This window comes from Megachile rotundata, chromosome 14 (assembly GCF_050947335.1).
Source record: "Megachile rotundata isolate GNS110a chromosome 14, iyMegRotu1, whole genome shotgun sequence".
Taxonomy (NCBI): domain Eukaryota; kingdom Metazoa; phylum Arthropoda; class Insecta; order Hymenoptera; family Megachilidae; genus Megachile; species Megachile rotundata.
Genome location: NC_134996.1, coordinates 14,091,330 through 14,114,421, shown reverse-complemented (window position 1 = coordinate 14,114,421; position 23,092 = coordinate 14,091,330). Strand labels below are relative to the sequence as shown.

General features: G+C 42.1%; 1 protein-coding gene across 2 annotated transcripts in view; it reads left to right on the top strand.

The window, feature by feature from the left end:
- sha (shavenoid) overlaps positions 1–23,092 on the top strand; it is a 46,170-nt gene that overhangs the window by 7,357 nt on the left and 15,721 nt on the right. The window lies entirely within an intron of this gene.

Here is a 23,092-nt window from a genome sequence, read left to right as displayed (position 1 = left end):
GGTAGTGATTGATAGAAATTTAGCAACTGGTTCGTTCTTGCTAAATATTACATTTTTTTAAACGGTACGAGAGATGTATCATCGGTTAATTAGTAATCTCTGAAATTCGCGCGATTTCTCTTCACGAAATCGTTAAACAGTTATATATCGCAGACGGTTTTTGATCGTTCATTGTAAAACAGTTATTCGGGTGTATACGAAACGATATATCATCTTTGCGCAAGATTTTACAAATTAGCCGAAGAAAAGATTAGGTTCTAATGTCCGATATTAAGACATTAAGTCAACGAAAATGTTAATTCGAGAATGTGGACTGCCCGGGCGAAGATTTTTAGTGTAATAATATTCTGTCAGGAAACTTTCGATATCGTCAAAAGTGTCGAACATTTATAACTCCAAATATTTAGTGCGAACTCCGCTAGTCGACACATAATTACACAAATCATTCGACGTTCACGTTTGTGTCATCGACGTGGCATTTAATAACACGATCCACCTGTCACTTAATTTATCCTCCAAACCAATAGAGCTATCTAACAGTGTCGGGGAACCTCCTCGGTTTCGTTTCTAATCCCTGATCAATTTCAATAAATAATACCGTCGCCGGTGTTGTCGGATGGTTTTACAACTTCTCGCCCGAAAGAAACCCACACCCGTGCTTCCGTCTAAACAAACAAGATGTCGAATCGACTGAAAATTGCCAGGAAACACCGTTACGCGATGGATCATGAACTTTCTTTTGAACTTTTATAATTTCAACTTTCTTGACGATGCAGCAGACATTTGATTTCGCGACGTCACGAATGCACAGGCAGTTAATTAATCACGGTTGACGGCAAAATTGACCGGAAGAAGACAATGGTAGCGCGGGAATCGAACGAAAGAACGAGCAAAGAAGATAGGATCACCTTGGCCGTGTACAGAAACGACCTTGCAAGGCCACGTAGAAGCCGCCTCGACACACACACCCACTTTATACTCGTAAAATAAGACCAGAGTGAGACGTCGTGAACGTGCTAGAAGCCGGCGGCGGATCTCACCTAGGGAGCAAGCTTCCCCTTCGTCTGATAGACGGGTTCTCTGTTACGTTCATTCAAGTTGCCACGCCTCTCTGCTCCACTTTCCAACTTCTTCCACTTTCTTCCGTGTCTCGTTCCTTTTTCTCCGAGAAATTGTTCGAAATCGAACAGCATCTTTATTTGCCGAAAAATTTAATCGAAGATATCGGCAGGTGAGAAACAAGGATAGTCACGGTACAAAAATGTCGTTTAATTCTTAGCTTACGGTATACGCTGTGGACGTATTTGGTGAAAGCTCGGCTGTACTTGAAAGTACTTGCTTCGAACCTTTCCCACCTAGTCACTCGCCAACTGTTCGAAATTATTCAGTCGGATTCGAATCTGCTTTCAATACACCTGGATCCCGTATTTGGTCAGAAGAACTTGTGAATCCGTATTGTCTCTGAATTTCAAGCTTACGGTGTACGGTTAGCAACCGTTATAAATTGCATCGGCTTTGATACTTTACTCTAAAATTGGATATCAGCGACACTCGAGTCCTTTCCAGAAAATGCGTTGCAGTATCTGTCACGGTGTTACAAAGTTCTCGGTGTCATGGTCCAGAGAAATTAGAACCTCGCGTTCTTATTCCCTTTCGCCGACGTTTCGTGTTATTCCTCTTACAATTATTTTCGCTCGTAATTTAGCGCGTAAATGAACGCAACTTCTGCGAATGGTACGTCTTGTTATCGCACGAAACGATCAAAATGTTGATTCATCGATCGAGAGTGACGTCGATGTTCGGGCGCTAACGATTAATCGATAATTTATCGGAAGTATTCAATACTAGGATTCCCAATCGGGTAAAGTAACAAGTTACGAAAGTCGATTACGATGCACGTTGATCACGGACAATTAATCAATCGATAAATCGATTGACGGATAATTGAACCGCAATCAAACACCATTTACGTCGTTCCAGCTTCAAAGAGGGTAATTTTAATTATTACCGTGAACAGATGGTCGAGCAGTAAAACGCGTCCGACGATACAACAGTCGTATTGAAATCTCGTTAGCTTCGGTGCAGAAATCGCTGCTGTCTTTTATAACTCGGCATTTTCCCGTGTTTCCATGTGACAGGAGTCGGAGGAGCGACTTCTATCGCACTTATGCTGTCTGAATTTCCTGAGTTCGTTTGCCGTCATGATTGAATATCTCGTATTATGCGTATTTTGACCCCTCTGCCGGTAGGAAGCTGTAAATGAATACCGATTTGTTTATCGTAGTCTATAGAGTTTCGATGCATTTTTTAAACGTTGTCTTTGGTTCGCAAACTCTAATTTTCTCGCGAAAGAATTCTGTAATAATATGCGATACTGTCATAAAATCGCAACTTTTTTACTGTGTAACTGTATGGTATACAACTCGGTCATAAGATGAATCCCTGGCTAATTTACGATTCACTGCCTCGGAATAATAGATCCGGATGTAACAGATCCCGTGACCCTATACGTCGCTACAGCTGCTGGTCGGCTGCTGGTTGTCTTCTCTCCTTTCAAAGGAGACATTTTTCCGATTAAATAATGCCGACTCCAAAAGCTTGTTCGCTCGAATAAAGTAGTGAAATTGCGACGGAGTAACAGTGGGATGATGCTATCGACAATTGCCAATCTTCCTCTACCACGCTATTCAGAAACGTTTTCAATATTTTTGCAGCATATTTTCACTTCGTAAACCTCCTATGCCTGTCTTCATCTTCGACATTTCTGCGTGTTTTGTACATCGATTTATGACACACGGCTACGTATCGACGACAGGATCGTTTCGACCAATATCTCAATCCTCTTTTACCCGGAGGACCGTGTCTTCTTTCTTCCTCTTTCCAAATTTCTTTCGACCACTCCTGCACGGTCCGTTTATTAAATAGATTCTCGTTAAATGAGTTGTCGCATTTAACGGTAAAACGTCTGGTTGTAACGCTTCTTTATTTGTCTTCCGCGTGCTCGTACATTTTTATCGTATTACGAGGAGCAAGGAAACAGAACGTTGGAGAAGTCGTGGATTATTTATTTATTGACCAGTGTGTATTTTTACGCTTCTCGGACTTTTTTAATTATTACTCACGCAAATGTTCGACGCGAACAGTGGTTTACGATGAACAGAAAAAAATCTGGCAGCACCGGCTCGAATCACGAATACGCTTTCGTTATGCCTCTTCTTCCGACAGCTCGTGCGTAATTCATTTAGTTACACCTTGTTACGCGCGAACGAGACACGATAATATCTGCTTAATTACGGCTCATTGTGATGATATTATACTTAATCGCACGAAACACAGGAAATACCTGGAATAGTAGCTCCTCATTCTTTTGGCCACTGCAGCCAGTAACCACTGTCTTTTCAAATTGTGCTCCTCAAGTTTTGAAAATTAAAAAAACCGAAATTCGTTGCACTCGCGAGAGTTAAATTAAGAGAACAAACACCTCGAAGTAATTAATACGTGCAGCAGTTGTTAACATAATGGAAGTTGCGGTAGAGAAAGGAAAAGGGAAATAAAGATAGATGACCGTAGTTACATTTAATAGAGGAAGAGGCATCGCTCGACGCGTAACTCTGTTGTTATGTAAATCGAATACAGCATTATGTAAGGCATTCGCTAATTTTCCTTTTCACCGGTTGAATCGGAACGTTTGTTCGCTTCGATCGGAACAGGTGTTCGTTAGTTCCAGATGAAATTCCACGACAAAAGTATATCCAAACGAACAAGGAAACGCTTTAAGAGAAAATTTAACAATCCGAACGATGACGACGATAGTGAATATACTTTCACTCGAGTGAGAAGAATGTTATAATATGCTCGTTAAGAGTATAACATAATTATGAGTACATATGTTCTAATTGCAACGCGTTCGGTTTCTTGCCACGGTTTAATACCTTTCGAAAGTAAAAGCTCGTCAAGCAGCTGCTTACAGCTTTATTCTCTTCCGGTAGCTAAAAAAATTATTCATTCTGAACTTATCCGGAGAATTAGATGTTTCGATCGAGAATAAAAAGGAATAAGTGTTTCGTTAGATTCACCAATTTCATTCTGACTCGCACCTGCATCCACAGATACCGCTACCGCAACAAGATGTCCCACGATTTTCTCTAATCTTTTATCAACGGCGGGAAAAAGAAATCCGCTAGAAAGGTTCAGTGGACCGATTATCGTGCTTGCGAACCTTGACGATTCGTCAATAAGCTACGGTATCTTCGTAGAATGTTTATCATAAAAAAAATGATCTCTTCTTTTGACTTATAAAAATAACATTAATTAGCGTCAATGATGAATCATTCCACCGTCAATGCATTTAGAAGACAACAAACTACATACGAATTAACCTATCAACTAGGTAAGTGACGTAACGACACCAACTTTTCCTGTAAATTTACAGCGAAATTAAGTCCAAGTACGAGAGAACTGGTTCTATTTACCACGGCGATGGAGTTAACCTTGCACGATTCACTGTTCTACTCCGTATGCAAGCGTAACACGTACAAAAAGATTATCGAACCATTTTAGCAAGGTTACTCTAACTGGAATAACAGGTTGCAGGTGTAAACGTTTCGCCTGACACCCTTAACCTACAGGGCAAAAAGTTTCAGCTCAATGTAAGTAGATATAGCTTGCAAATTCGTGACATACACGCTTATCTGGCTGTTTAATCCCCGTTTACCTGCTGCATGTTAATGCAATATCTTAATTGATACCGTTATCTCTTTGAGTGTGTCGCTGAAGATATTCCGGCTGCATTTTAATGAACAAGTCGCCCTGGCCACTGCTCATTTTATTTCGCCAGCCAAACAGGCGGAAGATATTTTGTCCCGATCGATAGTTTGGTGCACGTGCACAGTCGACCGTTAGTTTCAATTTTTTACACGTTAGATGCACTCGATCTACACTCGTCGAATCGTCGGACGAAAATTTCGACGCGTTAAATCTCGCTACGTTTATTATTGACGCAACGAATATTCGTTCTCATAGTCTTCGGAGAGAATGCCTCAATTTTCAACAGTCTGTTCTACGAAGGGTGTATAATATATTCGGCGAGGTACGCGCGAATGATCTTCTTCCGCGCGATGATCACCCGCGATACGCTTCGGCCGTTGTTTTCTCGTTATACGCTCGCAAACGCGCCTTTTTCTGCTGTACATTGTTTCCAGTTGCTTGCGGTAGAACTTCTGATTCGCTGGCACGGTGTTCTCCAGGCGAAACCTTTCATTTTCTAGTTAACGTACGAGTTCCTCTATCTTGGCTATAATAATTGCATAAATTAAGACGAGCGGTATCGACTGAAACGGAAAGTGCGTGCCCTCTCGTTTCATTCAAAGTCTCCGACCCAGGAGCTATTACCGGCAGATTTTAATTGCAAATTCGTGCAGAATTTTTTCGAATCGACGTGACCGCGTAACTGAATGAATCGAGCCAACGATGTTCCGAAGTTTCATTCTCGTCACTGTAGAATTACTTGTTAGAAAATTGAATGGAAACCGCAAACGAGTCGTACACTGTCTATTGTTTTAAAGAGATTCTTAAATTTTGTTTATTTATCGCTGTATTGAGTTGCTTTCTGGAAAGTTAGCAACACTGACAGTAATTGTACAGTTGACCGATTTGATCGACATCCGGTGATGCGTGAAACGACGGCTTACAAGACGTCTTCAGCTACTTTGGAAAAAAGTTAATTTGCTTGTGGCAAACAATGGTTTCCGATAACGTGCATTAAGCAATTGAACAGTATACAACTGCTACATTTGTACAAAACTTTTATTTGAGAAATATCCAAGGCTCAAAAAAAAATTTCATCTTGTATTCGGATCGTTGCCATTCTGAATCGTTACTGGACCGTTCCAGGACTTTCCAAGAAGGGGTCGATTCGCGCGAAATCCTTCGCGGCATCCGTTAGCCGATTCCCCTGCATTTCCTGTTGGAAACATTCCTTCCGTTCGCGCATCGAAGGATGATCCTGAAAAAGGACGCGGAGCAAGGAACCGCTCGGTTCGCGCTCGTCACGGGGCGTTGATCAATACGAACGCTTCTATTCGTTTGTTTCCCGTATCAAGAATCGTTCCTTCTTCCACGTAATTATCGCATAATTCGGTGTACACGGTTTATTTCTTATTAACAAATAAATTATACTTACTACCGTCGTGGATTGATGCGCGTTGCGAGCAGTATTCCTCGTTTTATTAATAGCAACAGCAACACTAGTGACGTCAAATAAATCAAGCGACCATAATTGAAAACGAAATGTCGCGATAAACAGCGAGCGTTGAAATCGTTCCTCCGCGAAAGACCAATTGTGCGAAGAGAAAGATATTTTCAGCGAAATATGCTCGGTCACGTACTCGTGGATTAATAATTAACGCGGTTCCTCCGCAAACGCTTATCTCCCGTAGACACATCTCGTTCGAACACGTCAGTCTCGAACTTCTCGATTCTTTAGGGTTACATTAAATTACCTCGTTAAAAAATCTGATTCTCCGTCGCGAAAAGAGAAGCAGTCGCGTAAAGTCATGAAATATTAAAAGCACCTACAGGAAGCGTATTTCCTCCTTATCGTGCCAAGTAGCTACACCACTCTAATAAAACTACTAATTACTTCGTATATGGAAAACGAGTTCCTTGTTTGTATTATCTTTTTAACATTTTATCACTACCTCGGATTATCCGGATTCACGATTCGACGCAGGATTACATAAATTTAGGCGTTAAGCCACCATTTTCTCGACGTTTCTCCAAACTCGTTCGATTAGTGTTGCCGGTTGACAAGAGGCGAGAAGCTGACCGGAAGACGCTACTTCTCGAGCATAGATCGAACGAGCATGTTTTTGCCATGGTGGAATGCGATGCACACTACTGTGGCACAAAGTATGACGATGCACCTCGTTGGTGCATGTAGCCAAGCATCTACCTGCTGGGAATTCTAATGGTGTCAGCGAATGAAAAAAATTCTTACTTTACGATGCACGTTCTCTCGAAAATGCATTGTCTTTGGGGAATTTGTTACCGTGAAATACGTTGTACGACCTCTCTTCTGCTGGTGAAGTTGTCGCAACGTTTCATTTGTTAACCATTACCTGTTCGAGTTTAACAAGAACTTTCTCATTAAAAATATGATCCTTGCAATTTGAAAGCGAAGTCACCCCTGTATTCCTTTAAATTCAGAATCCACAATTTTGGAACATTAGCGAACAACACCGTGTCATTTGTTCGCTACATGTTCTCTACTTAACATGCAACTTCATTTACATATATAATTATCTATCTTCGAGTGCACGAAGTATCCTGATTTCAGTGGTTGAGCTACCGAAAGATATAAAAGTAACGTTAAACTGTTTCATTAAGAAGCAGCTCAATTGCTAATCGAAGGTCGTAAAATCAAACGGCGTAACATCATGAATTCGTTGCACGAATTATATGGCAAGAATAATTGCCCTAATTTAGCTCGATCGTGTTTCTCTGGACGAACGGAGTACGAAGACCATTGGTTATACTTTTTGGTAAATCGTTTTAACAAGAGTTTCGAGCGAATACCAGAGTTCTCGCTCGTGCCTAATTAATTGTAACCAAAGGAACGGGTTTCGTTCCGCGTTTCAATTTACTGCTGGTCCACCGACGAATTTCCTGTCTACTGAATAATGCATACGTGTCTAATAACAGACGTTAAATCGAGTCATAACATCGCCAGGAATGTTCAAACTCTACGAAAACTTAAGATATTGCCAAGGTAAATGTACGAGATGTACAATTAGATATTCAATTAGATTGAATACTCGTTAAACTTGTTATGAAGCAATTTCTACTCGGCGAGTAATACACAAGCGATAGCATCAAAACGAATTAATTATTTTCAGAAAATATCCGTTTGACCAACGAACAATTTTATTACACGAAACAGGAGCCCTTTGTTTAATTATTTTTTAGCGAAAGAACAATTTGATCATAAGGAGTCCCAAACCACAACAACGTTTCCTATCTCCTTAAATAACCGGCACAATATGCTCTGTGTCATGGAAGTCGAAGAGGGTAGGTAGTTGAAACTCGTTAAAAAACCGTCTTCGCCAATTAAAATGCACCATAGAAACAGCGGGCTACGACCGCGACCGTGTCAGCGTAAAAAACGAGAGTCAGGACCATCCGAATTTAGTCGTTAAACTGGCAACTGAGGGGAGACGAGGGACGTGTTTTTGTCGCGATAACGCGGTCCGGTCTTTATCCGAAAAATTAATGCATTAACACTAGCCTCGTGGAATTACTCGCAATAAAGTTAAGGCGAACGATGCCGGTTACGGCCACGTTCCTTTTTTTAACGGTTCGCCTTTACGATTTCTTCCAGCTACAGGTTCCATTTATAGCCGACAAAGGGATTCAGTGGTCATTCGTCTTCTTCTCACCCTTCAATCGCGAACAATGATCAGTCTTTTAACGAATCAATCTTGCATTCATTCGCACGAAACTGTCGGGCAATTATTGCTAGAAAAACAACGCGAACGAAATCGAACTATCGATGCCTTACACGATTTTCGTTCGCAGCGAATGTGACCGAATCGTATGCCGATGTCGTATAAATTGCACGGAGAAAGTATCCTTGCTCTGGGTTCGATTCGCACGAGAGAAACTTGCGTTTCTGTTCGGATTCACCGGGAATCCGCACAAAAAAGGCAAGCGGACGAAAAGAATTATAGGCACGATATGCGATTTCCTTGCGCCACTTTTGCGCGATTACTTACGCTATCGAATATATCGCGACAAAAATCCTGTGACACTCGACCTCTTCACTCTCTAACGGTAACGAGGTAAAAAATTCCTTGCCAACTGTCAATTTATAAATCAACTTTTCTAACCAATTAAAAGCTATACTTGGACGCTATGCAATATATCAAAACATGATTAATTCTTTCAACATTTTCTCAACGTTCACGAATTGTATATAAAACTGATTATGTAACGGTGATAAAAATTTCTTTATTCGATATCCTGACAATATCCGTGCATCCCAGTGTCTTAGAAGAAGAATCACCGCTCCGTTCGAATAGACTTCCTAGAAGTTCCAACTCGCTCGAAAATTGCCGATTACCAGCGTAAATTTGCCACGTGTATAATCCTTGAATCAGGTTTAATCCGCCGTTATCCTCGAAGTTGTCTACTTCCTGAAACAATATTGCCAATGTAACAACATCTGTTGCAAACTACGGTAAGGTGCATTGGTGCTCGTCGAAGCAGATGCAGCTTACGTAATGACATCGCGTAACCACGAGTACAAGTTAACCCTGGCCTCTGGCCGTCGTCGTTGGTCGATCAAGGAATTCTCGATCCTGTTTGATCGAGGATCGGAAAGGACAAGCGAACGGTACGCGTCGTGGGACGCTCGAGATAAATCAATCGGGGAGTCCGCGTGTGAAAGTTCATAGGTGCGAAGATGTGCTATGCTACCGGGACCTCGAGTGACGCTTATGCGAATCTGGTGGACGTGTTTCTTATTCTTCAACCTCGACAGCCGATCCGTTACGTTGTTCGATTGAGCGTAATTACGCGATCGGAGTAATTGACCCGTCAACTATCGACGTGTTCATTTTCTTGTCCGCGTGGAACCGCTAGCACCTATGAATCTTTACATGTCCCACGTATCTCGAACGTGATTGAAGTTATTTTAAGACTGTTTGAGATATTATGAATCTTTCGGAAGGAATAGAAAATCATTCGTTAGAAAAATATTAAACCTTGCTAAGCTCGAAACGCAAATGCAATCGGCTTGAAATTTATGAAGCTCCGTTACGACACGAATTAAAAAGGGAAAGAATTATGCTTTTTCCAGGCAATCAGTTACGCGAGATTCGTAAAGTTGGTCTAGTCGGAAATTTATGAGTGAAAATGTGCAATATTTATCGGGCCACGACGACGCAACTTTATGCCTACTTTCATCACTTTACCTACGGCCGTGACTTTCACGAGTTATCGTTTCCAGTTAGTGGTATAACTCGATAATAGTCGGCCACAAAGTAGAAAGCGATTTAACCGTGTTTGTAGTGCATCGTTCTGTGTCGTCGCCCCTAGAATGGCAGTTCGTTTGATGAGTTCTTAACGAGGGTGAAATTGTCATCATTCACAGAAACATTAATCATTTTTTTCGAAAAAGAAGCATTAGATTCTCGTTACGGATCACACATAGAAACGAATTTCTTCTCTCGGCCGACGTCAACCTTATTCCCTCTTGACCTCGAACGTTTTATATAGATTATTAGAATTCTTAATAAGTAGAAAGTATTTGCAGCGACTATGTATAAACAATTTATGCGTTATTAAAATCAAAGCTGTGTAAATTGTCGAACGAGTACACTCGATCAGAAATGATGGACCGATGAAATACAGCCCTTTAATTGATAGCTATACACATAAATTTACGAGTTACAAGCGAAAAATTGGGTATAATAAAAGGCTGTAACAGTCACGCCTAGAAAAAGCAATAACGTTCCCTTCACGGACGTCGAAGGAAACTTTTAATAGTCACGAAATGATGTTCGGAGGATCTCCGTGCCGTTCATTCCGTTTTTCGTACTTCACGCGAACGCCAGATAAATAGAACCATTAAAATAAGAAACACTGGTGGCGGTCCATAAATCCGACAGCTCGTAAAAGTCGGCGCGATGATACGTCTCAATCGGCGTCGATGATTCGATCGTCTTCAGAATTCCACGAAAAAGTGAAATCGGACGAACGAAACGAACGTCGTAAAGTTCTGTTTGCGCGCTGATTTAGACGTGTTTATCATCGATAAACAGAGAACAGATTCCTGAACATGTCCGATACGACAACGCGATAGATTAAACGATGTCTTCAAGTTTTTAATAAATAGCAGTGTTTGGCACGCGATTACTAAATCGATAACATTGTCGATTTACTGACGTCGCGTTTAGAAATTGATACGGAACGTGGCCGTTGGGTAATCAGAAAACGTCGTCGTCCGTGTAGAACCCTTTGCATAGTTATTAAGATGTTTATACCGTATTAAAGGCGTCCCACGAATATCGTGGCATCGAATCTCGCAATAAAAATTATACGAGAGGTTTATCAAGCAGACACGAAACACGAGTCCCTCGTTCCTTCCTTCTTTTTTCCTCCTTTGATCAAAAGACATAACGGTTGTCAACGAAGAAAACGTGGAAGGTTGAAAATTGGCCAGCTCACCAGACTCGACTGTTACGATACCAGGAAGGTATTATTCCTGAAAAAGGATCATCTTGCGTATCGATGGAATACATTTCCGCCCGTTATCGTCGCGTTCTTGTCAGCCGAAATCTTCGTTTCGACGTCCGCCACTTTTCATACTCGAAATGACACGGATCGAATTCGTTAATGAATTTTGCACGAAGCGAAAATGCAGAAGAATTTATTGTTATTTGTATAGTGGAGCATTACACGGGTTGCAATTGAGAACATGGAAGCCATAAGAGTGAGAAATTCTTGACGACGTCGCACTAGCCTAATTCGGTGGAACTAGTAACTTTAAGATCATATATCATGCTCGTTCCTTGCAATTCCGCGCGATCCACGCGATCCGACTGGATTCAATTAAGCTAAGGGACCAGATTTAGCCCACTCGACTCCATTGTTTTTCTCGATTACGCTACTTTCTTTCACCAGTGGTCGCAGCACGTCCTCTTAAGAGGCGTTCTCCACAACTATCTCATTAACAATCCACATTTCTCTCGAAAGTTCCTTAGAAACGTCTCGATAGACTGGTCGATAGAGCTTCTTCCGCGATATTAATAGTACCTCTAGCGCGAGCGTTCCGTGGGTTAATTACGAGAATTAATTAAATCGCGACTCGCGACGTCGGGGTTATCTACTTGACGTAACTTTGATTTATCGTGCTTTCTCGAAATGTTCAATCGACTTCGAGAGAAAGTTTCTAAAAGTTTCAGCCTCTAATTACTCTTTTACCCTCTAATGCGTCTCGAAGATTGATATATTTGAATCCATTACGACCATTATCTTCTCGGTTAGATGGGAGAATGGAATCGTAATGTGCTTCATCGCCTTTGAATTATTTGTCTCGTAATGGAATCGATTTCGATTAGTTCGCGGCTCCGTTCGATTTTCTATTGCGTTCCATGTACTTTGCTGGTATGTTAATCGGACAAATAAATTTTATTTTCACGCTTTTCATTTAGTTCTACGATAATTCAACGCCCTCCTGTATAAATACAGTTGGATATTTTCGTCCACCGATGCAACGTCTTCGTACCGAAAGCGTTATCGTTCAGCCGTTTAATCGTTTACAATACGTTTCCGTGCGATTCTAATAAAATTCTAGAAACGCCTGACATTCTTCCGCCGAGAATAAGAAAAATTCCTGTCCCTGAGAGAAACATTCGCCCCATCGAATTTCCAGTATCTCGACATCGCTATTCCAGATCTAATCTCGCGAGAATTTCGTGCATACTCCACTGACGCGGATAACGATTTTCCCCGTTTGACGATTAGGTGATTTTCGTGGTCAAATGGAAATATAGACCGCGTGTAGATCTTAAGTCGATAAAACGGTGCTGACACGTTGAAATAATAAATTTCCTGGCCTGTTGGGAATAGTTTTACGGATACGACCCCCTCTATCCACGGTAATTTGTGAGATACCGAACGGCTGTCTCTAGATTTCGAGTCATCGAACAAGCGGTTCGCTAGATAAGGTAATTAAAGCGATATTTCATTCGTCGGGATCAACTGGCCGGCCACACGAGTCACGTCTCGTACGTCAACGTGATAACACTGGTTTCAGAAGAGATTTTAACTCGTCGGCTTCTTTCTCTCGGAGCAATTAGCTATTACTTTTGACAGGACACCTAGATCTCCGAGTTGACGAGGGGTTCCTTTCACGCTCCACCTGCTAATTATCAAATTACGAAATGAGCTTTGACATTCTCCCCGATGGAGGCAGTGTTAGAAAAATTTTCGATGCCTTATCGATCGAGTGTCGCACGAAACAATCAATTACAGAACTTATCTTAATGAAAGGTTAAGTTTATTCGATCGTTTTTGAGAGAAGTGGATCGATAGGGATGGTGCAACGTGTTCGAATAGAAAGTGTTTCGTGTGCCACACAGATCGTTCCTTACTCGTGCAAAATACTCGCGGAAACTCGTTTTCCAGCGGTGTTTTGCGGCGATTGAAAGGCAGCTGAAGTTCATGAACGTAGCAATTACGACACCCAAGCGCGATTACTACGTTAGTTTATTGCTGCTAATCCGTTGGAAATCTACCGAAGTTAGTAAGGGTAGATGCATTAAATGTTATGCTGTAATTTTGAAGCATCATCAACACGTATACAATTAATTAAATTAACAAAAAGGAAAATAAATATTTATCTATACTAGACTTTCAAGCGTTTAGATAATTGAGCATCTCATAAAATCTGCACTCGTCTTTAATTAAAAAGTTGTAAAAGAATTAATGACATAAATCGTGAAAGTAACACCGAACACAGAAATAATGGTGGAGGTAATATTATCATCGCGCAAAGCAAGTAGCTACAGGTAGTTAATTGTCACTAAAATTGTCGAATCGCGGCGTAAAACGGTAGGAAACATAGACGATAATGGCGACGAATTTATTAAACACACGCGAAGTCTGCATGACTCGCGCTATCCGTGATTAAATACAATCGTGATACGCTTCAAGCTGCGTACACTCGAAGGCCCCGTTACAAACGAAAGTAATTTACTTGCATTATGGGCATCGATTTACCGCGAAATAAACGTAGATATCGGTCAGCGTCCCATCGCTGTATATTTGCGAATTACGTAGCAGAGCTATGATTCTTGATTCAAAGAATCCATCTCGAAAACAAACATTCCTGGAGAGGTGAATTATTGTGCACTCGTGCAACGTCAATCGTCGCTTCTGTTCAAGTACAAGTAGCCGTTAATTTTTTTCTACTTCTCAATTTACGTCATCTGTCTTCTACGCCATCGGTCACCACCCTTTTGATGAATACAGATAGCTGAAACCGTAAGAACGTCGAATCCAGTGACTTCTTCCAGCCGGTATTTGCAATTCCTTCGGTTGTGCTGTACACAAAAGCTGCTTAGTCAAAGTCGATACATTCCGAGAGAGGAACAGCGACGGGAGAAGGACAGGAATGAAACGAAGGGAAAGAAAGACAAACAAGGAGGATGGAGAAACGAATGGACCAACTGGACAGACTTTATCGTCGACGCAGGGAAACACGTTTGGACGTCTACGTGCTTGTCAGCATGCAAACAGATGCACGAAAGTATCCTGCTTAGCGCGAGGAGCCCATATTCTTGCCTTCTTTTCCGCTGCTTGTTCCTTTAGACAAACATACCCGATCGTTCGTTCGATTGTTACCGCGCCTAGAATTCGTCGAACTTCCTACCACTTCCTTGATGGAACATCGTGAAACGTTCCGCGAACTATTGTAATCGATTTGCGACTACTCGAGTACTTAATTCGCTGGTACTCAATTTGGGGCAACTGGTACGCGAGTAGTCGAGATGCAAATACTCTATTCACGAACACAAGAATAGAAAGGAGCAGATAGCGGGAGGAAGGTCATAACGTAGGCGAGTAACATAACCAAAGGTTGTAAATCTATGCCTATCTTTTTTCCATGGTTCACCATACGATGCGCTTCGAGACAGCATAGCTTGCCACTACGTTGTTGCTTACTCCGTTCAAATCGTGCCGGTGCGCGCTCGAACATAGGCGGTCTGTCGAGACAAAGAACTCGGAAGTTATCGCGAGGAATTGTAAATCTCGCACGAAGGTGCGCTTATAATTTCCAGGGGTGTGAACGTACGCCAGCTCTTCCGTTGTAGGTGGAACTCAATGCCAACGTATTAATTTATGATCTTCGAGCTATTGTTTTCTCGAACAGGGGCCCATTAATAAAAATTATCCGAATTGTTTGCGCCTCTAAATAATTAATCTGCGGGTGTTATTCAACACACTTTCCACGAGAGAAAACCATACATATTCTCTTCCACGTGACTGCGCGTAGCGTGTTCTATTAAAACAGTACGAACAGAATTAGTTTTAATTGTTACAGAAGGAAGTCATTTCTTTACATCTTCCTATCTACGGCATAATAGAAATTACAATTATAGTACGGAGAGAATAAATACAATGCGATTATGTTGGAGGAAGCATACTTTTCGAATAATAGAATAAGGAGTTTGGCCAAAACTCGCAGGCGGCTATAGCCATGTTACATTTCAATTTTCTCGGAACGTGCCTGTTGATCGCACCACGCGAACGAGACGAACCGCCTAAAACCAGCAATTTGATGCTCGTGCAGTCGAGCAATATCGGAGCGGCAACGATTCCTTGAAGCCGAATCGAATCGCGCAAAACCGATCTTTACGCGGAAAGTATTCTCTGTTATCTGTATGGACAGAGTAATAATTATCATATAAATTCCAGCTGGATTTCAATCAGCCGTAAAGCACACGTAACTGTTTCGTCGAGCTTAGAACTGTCGTTCGTTAAGATTAGCTTCATTGATGTTCATCAGTTAGAATGATCCACGTTGACTTCCGAATGCAAACTTCAAAGCCCGTATTCTTCCATTTCTATTTACCGGCGTATTTTTCTTTATATACCCGTATTCTTCCAATTTTATTTACCGCCGCCATCACCATCAAGAATCGACGATCTTTTTTAATCGTGCGACTATTTGTCGCGTTATTCAGTTTAATTACATGGTTCGTATTCCTTCCGTGCTAGTTCCCACGTACGGATTAATTCGTCGAACGAGGATCAAAGCGTCGTGAAACCTGAACGAATATCAAAGGGAACTCGATTAAAATTAATAACCGATAATCATACGAGTCGCTTGTTCGCGATGCAATTACTCGTCGCGTTCAGCTCTGGCTGTTCGCGTTCGCTAACGAGAGCTCGACGGCTTGTTTCACGACTTCTTTAATCTCGATAATTATACGTTTCCCCCACTGTTCGATAATTTCGCCCTTACAACTACGCCACCTCGAATAATTCGATTTCGAGCAACTGATCGACTTATCATTATTCTTGCCTTAGCCAATTTCTCGAGTATTCTCGCCAACGATATTGATCCTTTCATTATGGTAGCGCGTAATTTTATTACAGGGTTTAATGTGCGACGAACACGAATCGGTTGGTTTATTAATTTTTCCGATAACTGAAAAGATGATTCTCTCTGCTTGCTGTGAAATCTGTCTCGAAGATTACTTCGTAGCATCCCTGGAACAATCCTTCTCTGGGGAATTTACGACGAAACCAGGTGTGACCTTTCGAATGGTAAAACTCGGATGGATGCGATTGGTAACCAAATCTCGAGTAACGAGAGTTCACGGTGCCGAAAGCGATGGCAGATCTTCATAATTACACGACGCCAGTTATGTTGGTTCCTCTGTTCGCGTTCGGTAAAACGTTATTGCCGTGGACCGGTGGTCGGTCGATCGCGTTCCACGCATCGCGGGAACTCTTAATCTGACATTTGCATAAAAAGCTCGTCGTCCAGTTTTTTCGTGGATCGCTTACTGGAAGTGCCTTTATCCGTTAAAATTCCCGATGCACCGGAGATATCGAAGGTCGTTTTTCGCCGCTCTTTACTGCGTTCCTCTTAACGCGGCCGCGATTTTTACCGAAAGCCCGCGCCTCGTTTCACGCTTAAATTACCCCTCTCCGTTTCGTCTTTCCTTGTCACCGTTGTTACGTGAAAACATCGCTTTGCCCCGGACAATTTAACCGCGTAGCGACTTCCTCAGCGCCGCGAGTATCACTTTTCAGATGCACGCTCGGATTATCACCTTAATGGAGAAAACCTTTGGTCGAATCCTTAATGATTTCGCGATACAAGGACGCGAGATTTCTTTGGGGAAGCTGAAAAAGATCCTTGCAAGGAAGCTTGTACAATACATATTCACGTTCGAGTAATTCGATACTGAATCACGATGCATCTAGTAACGAAAGAAATCATGAAGCAGGGGCTAATGCACCAGTGCGAGTCGAACGGCCAAGTAAATCGGTAAATCATCGACGCGATGATCGATCGTCCTCGATTCATGAAAACTTGTCTGCCTCGAAATTGTAGCTACAAAGTTGGAAAGATTTTATAATTTATAATAGGAAAGTTACATCGGCGAGACCGAGTTACCGTCAAAGGAGAGGCATCGATGGCATCGCCACGCCAAGACAAGTTGCGGATCCTCGTCTTATTTACGATTCTCGAGTGGAGTATCGACGTTCGCCATTAGTAATAGCGTTTCGAGTTTCCATCTCTGTTTTGAAGCGACCAAAGAAAACCCACGTGGTGTACGAGCCAAACGCTTCGTACATTCCGTGCAAATGTACGCCGAGGACGATGCTTATGCTGAATTGATGATCGCACGAATGCAAACCAAGCTTTATATGACCTATGCTCGCGAGCTCGTGCTTTTCGAAATGTTTATGGCTGTCCGTGAATACGATCGCGATTAGCTATCGCCTGTTCCCACATTACCCTTCGAGTTGTTGTACGTTCGGCATCGGTTATCGATCATTTTTCACGGATTAAAATCGCGCAGAAGATTCCACGCGTCGTAAAACTTTTTCTTTCCTCACGACTATCGGTTTCCATTAGCTCCTTGAATCGTGCTGAAGAATTAACGGGAATTAAACGGGAAATTAGTTATTCCTGAAACTGTGCATAATCGTTTTACAATTCGTATATTTACAATAAGCAATAAATCACAGTGACAGGACCAACAAGCGTCTACGAGATAAATACAACTGTAAAGCGTTAGAAGATCAGATCGTAATCGGTTTCTGGACTCCTGAGATGAATATTCATAAGAAACCCTCCATCTTCGAGTTGTCCGTCGATCGAGCAGCAACGTTTCGAAGTTGGAAGCGTTTCGTTCACCTTCGAAAAGAAGTCAGATTTAATTTACAATCGTGCAGCCGACTGCGAGTGACGCAAGTTGGCGATATTTTAGTCCCAATCGGTTTTGCGTCACCGAAAACTGGCATTAACGTCGTTCCTACGTTGTGCCGGAAAAGTTTAGTCTTATTCGTACGAATGGCGACGTTCGTAAAATACGCATCGACGTTGCAATAAATTGACGAACACCCATGAAGAAAGCGGCATCGCGTTTTAGCCCCGTGCCAGAAACAGGACGATCGTCCACACGGACTCGCGTCACTTTCGACCACCAATTACGAACCGTAAGTCAGTAGGAAGCGTGCCAAGTACGCTTCAGCTCGAAACTCTAAATGAAGATGGTCAACGATTATTATCGTTTCGCGTCCTGAAAAATACGACTCGGTTTGAACGAGCAATTTGTCTGCTCGTTGCTCCTCCAGCTGTGATTCACGATACTCGCCGTCGCCTTTGGCGATACTCGAAGCTGTTTGCACGCCCTGCCTGTTACCAAAATTCTGCTTCGGAATTATCCTCTTTGCACCACCCATATAAAATACGTTCCCGCGAACATAATTTCATCTCGAATCTAACATCTATCGGCGAAGATTAACGCCTTTGGGCTGAAATATTATTGGATTTCTGTGAACCTCGAAGATGAAGGACTTTTACCACGAACGGTGCGCAGCTTCTTGAAAATCAGTTACCAATCGTGAAGGACTGATTCACGAGTCTCGCGTCGCCTTCAGCGATACTCAAATATTTCGATGCACTGTAATCCGCATTTCGCAAGTTTAGGTCATGACCGGTCTAACCAAAGAAACGAATACGCTTTTGTTAAGCATCGATCGTGACGGCAAAGCAAGATTTCTCAACCGATTAGCAAAATTAAATCACGACTAGACAAGAAAACGACAGTCTCGAATTCTTTAGCTCAAACGGAAGTTGAAGTTATCTCATCTCATGGATCAAACGTAGAGGATTCAGGTTGTGAGTCGAAGCGGTTAGGGAGATGCATTAGCAACAAAAACCATGTCCCAAGTCTCGAACAACTTGTCGATCAAGGAAAAATCTTCTTGATCGTTCATTTTTCCCGCAAAGCCCCTTTATACGGACAAAGCACCGTAACCATCGTGGGACAAGAAGTTTCTTCGGGTAGCAACATCGATTCTACATTTCTAAAGAGTAACGACTTCGTACGTAAAAGTCTGACATAATACGGTGATTGTCAGACTTTATATAAGCTCTTTTCGCCCTAATCGATAAAATTAAATAGTCGTTTCCTTCGCTCGCTTATGTAGGTGCAAGAAATCGCGATTGAATACTAACTCGCTTAACAAGTTAATGCATTTGTTAAATAGCTCGATGTACCTGTCGCGGGTCGTTGATTCGGATGCGAGTACAGCGAACGCGGGTTGCATTCGTTCCCTGCACAATAATCATTGGATAAAAGTGGTTCTACCTATTGCACAATCTACGATTTCACGTGTTCCGCTGTCCGTTTACCGCTACGTCATCCTATAAATTATGCAGCTTGCCCGTTCGAAGCAATATATCACTGCTTCGCGTGAGCATAAGTAGCGAAAATTAACTTGGGGACGACCGTCGCTCATTAAATATTCGCGATACTTCATCGAGGCTCCGGGAAGAAAGCAATTAATTATAATAGAATTCTACAATGACCACGTTGTCGTGCAGGACTCGCGATGAAGTTGCAACCCACGTTTTACTAAGGCGAAACGTTTCATGGTTCATCCATAGAATCACCCGTCTACCATATGCCACGTTCGAACGTGTCAACGAACGGTTCTTAAACGATCTTACGGCTACGCGATGTTCGTCGAAATTGACTTAGTTGCCAAAGAAAGTGTCGTTCTTGTTTCGCTCGTTACTCGATCGAGAAGACGTTGAACTCGCGTTTGTTCCCAGATGAATAATCGACTTTCGCTCGATGCTTCGATCGAAATGGAATTCCGTCGAGTTTCTCTTCGACAACCTGCCAGTTTGAACAAGTGAACAAACTGGCAGCTTCTAGGAGGGTCGGAAGACAGTTTAAGTTCACAAATATTAGAAGGAGGAAGCAGATGATGGGAACGCAGCTTGGTCAATAGCGTGCGTGTATTTGCAAACAGAGAAGCGGTTTCTCTTTCGATTCTACGCACATTTTTCAGAAGTCGTTACGATAGTTTGCTCTGGGTTTATGGTGCTGACGGTGTGAAACCATTCTTCGATGGCATTTTTAACGCGCAACTTTGGAGACGTAAGTTTAAACCCAGGCAAAGCTTTCTCTTTAAGAAAGCGTAACTCATGCAGAGGGTAAATTTGAAGATGAAATTATTCGATTTATACAACACTAGTAACTCAAGATGGTGCCATTTCCATCGACTATCAAAGTTCATTGCCTGCGATTTTGCTTCGCCGTTCGAAACTCTTCTACGGGCCGTAAACATTACGTTCCGGATCATTTGCATAATTACCGAAATTTATCGATTAATAAAAAGGCGAAGCAGCTTTCCCGACCGAGCGCGCTGCTCCATCAACACGAATTTTTCGAATCTCCAACTTGTCCTGTTAAAAGGTACATCGAAAAGGGAAAGCGTTCGTTTCGACAATTGAGCTTGCTTAAGATTCGATTCCTAGTCGATCCAACACTTGTTAACCCAAGAAATCCAAGAAGTAACCGGAATAACAACCGCTTTCTACGAGTAGACACGCTGAAACCAAATCTGATACATTTCGTTTCGTGTTGACCGGAAAAATAGTTCACCCTAAATTCTTAACAACGAAACGAATCGACCGTGTTCGGGTAATTCGAACACCATGTCGGAGATACTATAACAGTATTTTTCTGGTCCCTCGTTACGGTCAGTCGAATAGTCGAAGCATTTCCGTTCAGAACCATCTTCCTATTGCATCGTGATACTCGTTGCTCTGGAAACACGTGCTCTACACACGCGTTACTCGTATACAAGTTGTAAATCGATAGCATTACTTGGGTCGAAATCGTCCTTGCTGGGAATTTACAATGGATTACGAAAGTGCTCCGACATTTATACGGTGTCGATTACGGTGTCCCTGTGAATAACGGCCCTATGGGGGACGAGGCATTATTGTCTCGATGTTAATCTTAAATGGTAATTCGAGTATCGCGTGAGTAAATATTTCTGAACGCTAAAATTGTCTTGGACGAAAGTTGAGCGAAAGGAGGGTGATTAGAATTAAATAGCTAAGCTAGGGAAGGGTTCGAGGCGAACGTAACCTGCTACGACCGTGGGTAAGGCCAAACCACGTAATTTTATACTATTATTTAACATCGCGTCGGGGATGTAATCGCGACAGTTCGTTCTTCGCAAAAACTAACGGTCCAAGGACTAAGAAACTTCCGTGAAACGGTATTTTAATAATGTAATATGCGCTAACGCACTGGTTTCAATAGAGAGATTAACAACGTAATAGGGGAAAAATGTTTTATGGGATAGGGAACGCGTTTCGCTGGACGGAAAACGAGGAAGTTATTTCGTGCACACGATTCGATCGAACCATCGTCTTGTTACAATCTTGTACAACATATTCGCTTAGGATCTTCATAGTTTTTAATGCCAGCAATTAGAGGAACAGTACATCCGCACATTCGGTCGAGAAAAGAGGAGGCCTCGGCAAATTAAGATAAAACTCGAGGATAATACCGAAGACCCCGATTTTAAAAGGCTTTCAACTTAATCGTATCTATCTTCGAAGTAAATCCTACATTTTATGCAACATCCTGTAAAACGAGCACTTGAACCAGTGTCATCGCGCGTGATACACCTGGAACGCGGTATCTCAAAATAAGTTGAGTTTCGCATTTGCAAATGGTTCGATTTGCTCGTGTGTCACCGACAAATGTAATGGAATACCATTGCACTTCGCAACGGGATAAATCTGGCTTTCGAAGAACCACTTCGGTAAATTTGCGATGCCTTGTTTTTTATTAAAGGGACCGAACGGTAAATAACAGGAAGATCGAACAGATACACGTGTATCTTCCGTGACGAAATCTATGATGATTCGTGACGATTTCGAAGAATCATCTGTCGAACGTGATCGATTCTTTCTTTCTCTATTTGTTAGCGAAACAAATACGTACAGTGGATGCAGTAGAGAAATTCAGGAACTGTAAGCATCGTAATTGTCTACGAAATGTCCTGCGAAGCAGACAGTGAACACATTCGAAAAGGAAGATGAATTCCGTATTGCCAGACAGCACGTGACGGAGATGCAATCGCGGTGGAATCTACCTTGACACAGAACGCGCTATTCCGCTTGGCAATCGATCACGTGCCATCTCGTGCTACGATCTGCTCTTCATCCTTACTTGTTCGCGACCTCTTCGCTTTGCATAATCTCGGATTATAAACCGGAAACGTAGCACGCAACCGGGGAACGTGACCGATTAACATCGGACGACGCGTGTCCGTGAAAAGGCAGCCTCTAACGATAGATCGTAACGTGATTTTATCAAATTTACTCGACTAATTACGCGCTGAATCGTTGTCTGTCATAAGGAACGTCTTCTTTTCGTCGATCTACTTGGCCACGCGCGGCTTCATTACGGCCATTTTCAGCCGTGACCCCGATCAAGAATTAAAATCAAATATATCAAATTATTATCGAAATATGCTAATGTCGGCCCGTTTCTCTGGCTGATAAATTCACGGACGATAATCGAAAAGCCTTGCCGTAATCGTTTCGTAAAACGCTATTTATCGATCGTAAATTTTGTTTCCGTTTCGTACAATAATGCATCCTGATCTCAACACCTGTGCCACCTTATGTTCAAGTCGTATTTCACAGTGACGAGTTTCTCAACGATAATGCCCGCTTTTGATGGTGAATTAATCAACTGAACGTTATGCATATAAAAACGTGTATTCAATAAAAATCGCGCGTATTTACAAAATTCTGAAGTTTTGAAACTGAAGACAATAAAACTGTCAGTAGCGGTCGTTAACTGCTAAATTAATATTCTTTTTTCTAGCCCCTCTTATAATGACTTATATCGTGCATTATGTCAAATTGATCGTTTCTTTTAGTTAGCAAACCATTTTATTGCGTTTCTTCTACGGTCGATTCTCGGGAATCAATAGAGTCGTAAAGAACGTGATAATGTGCCGT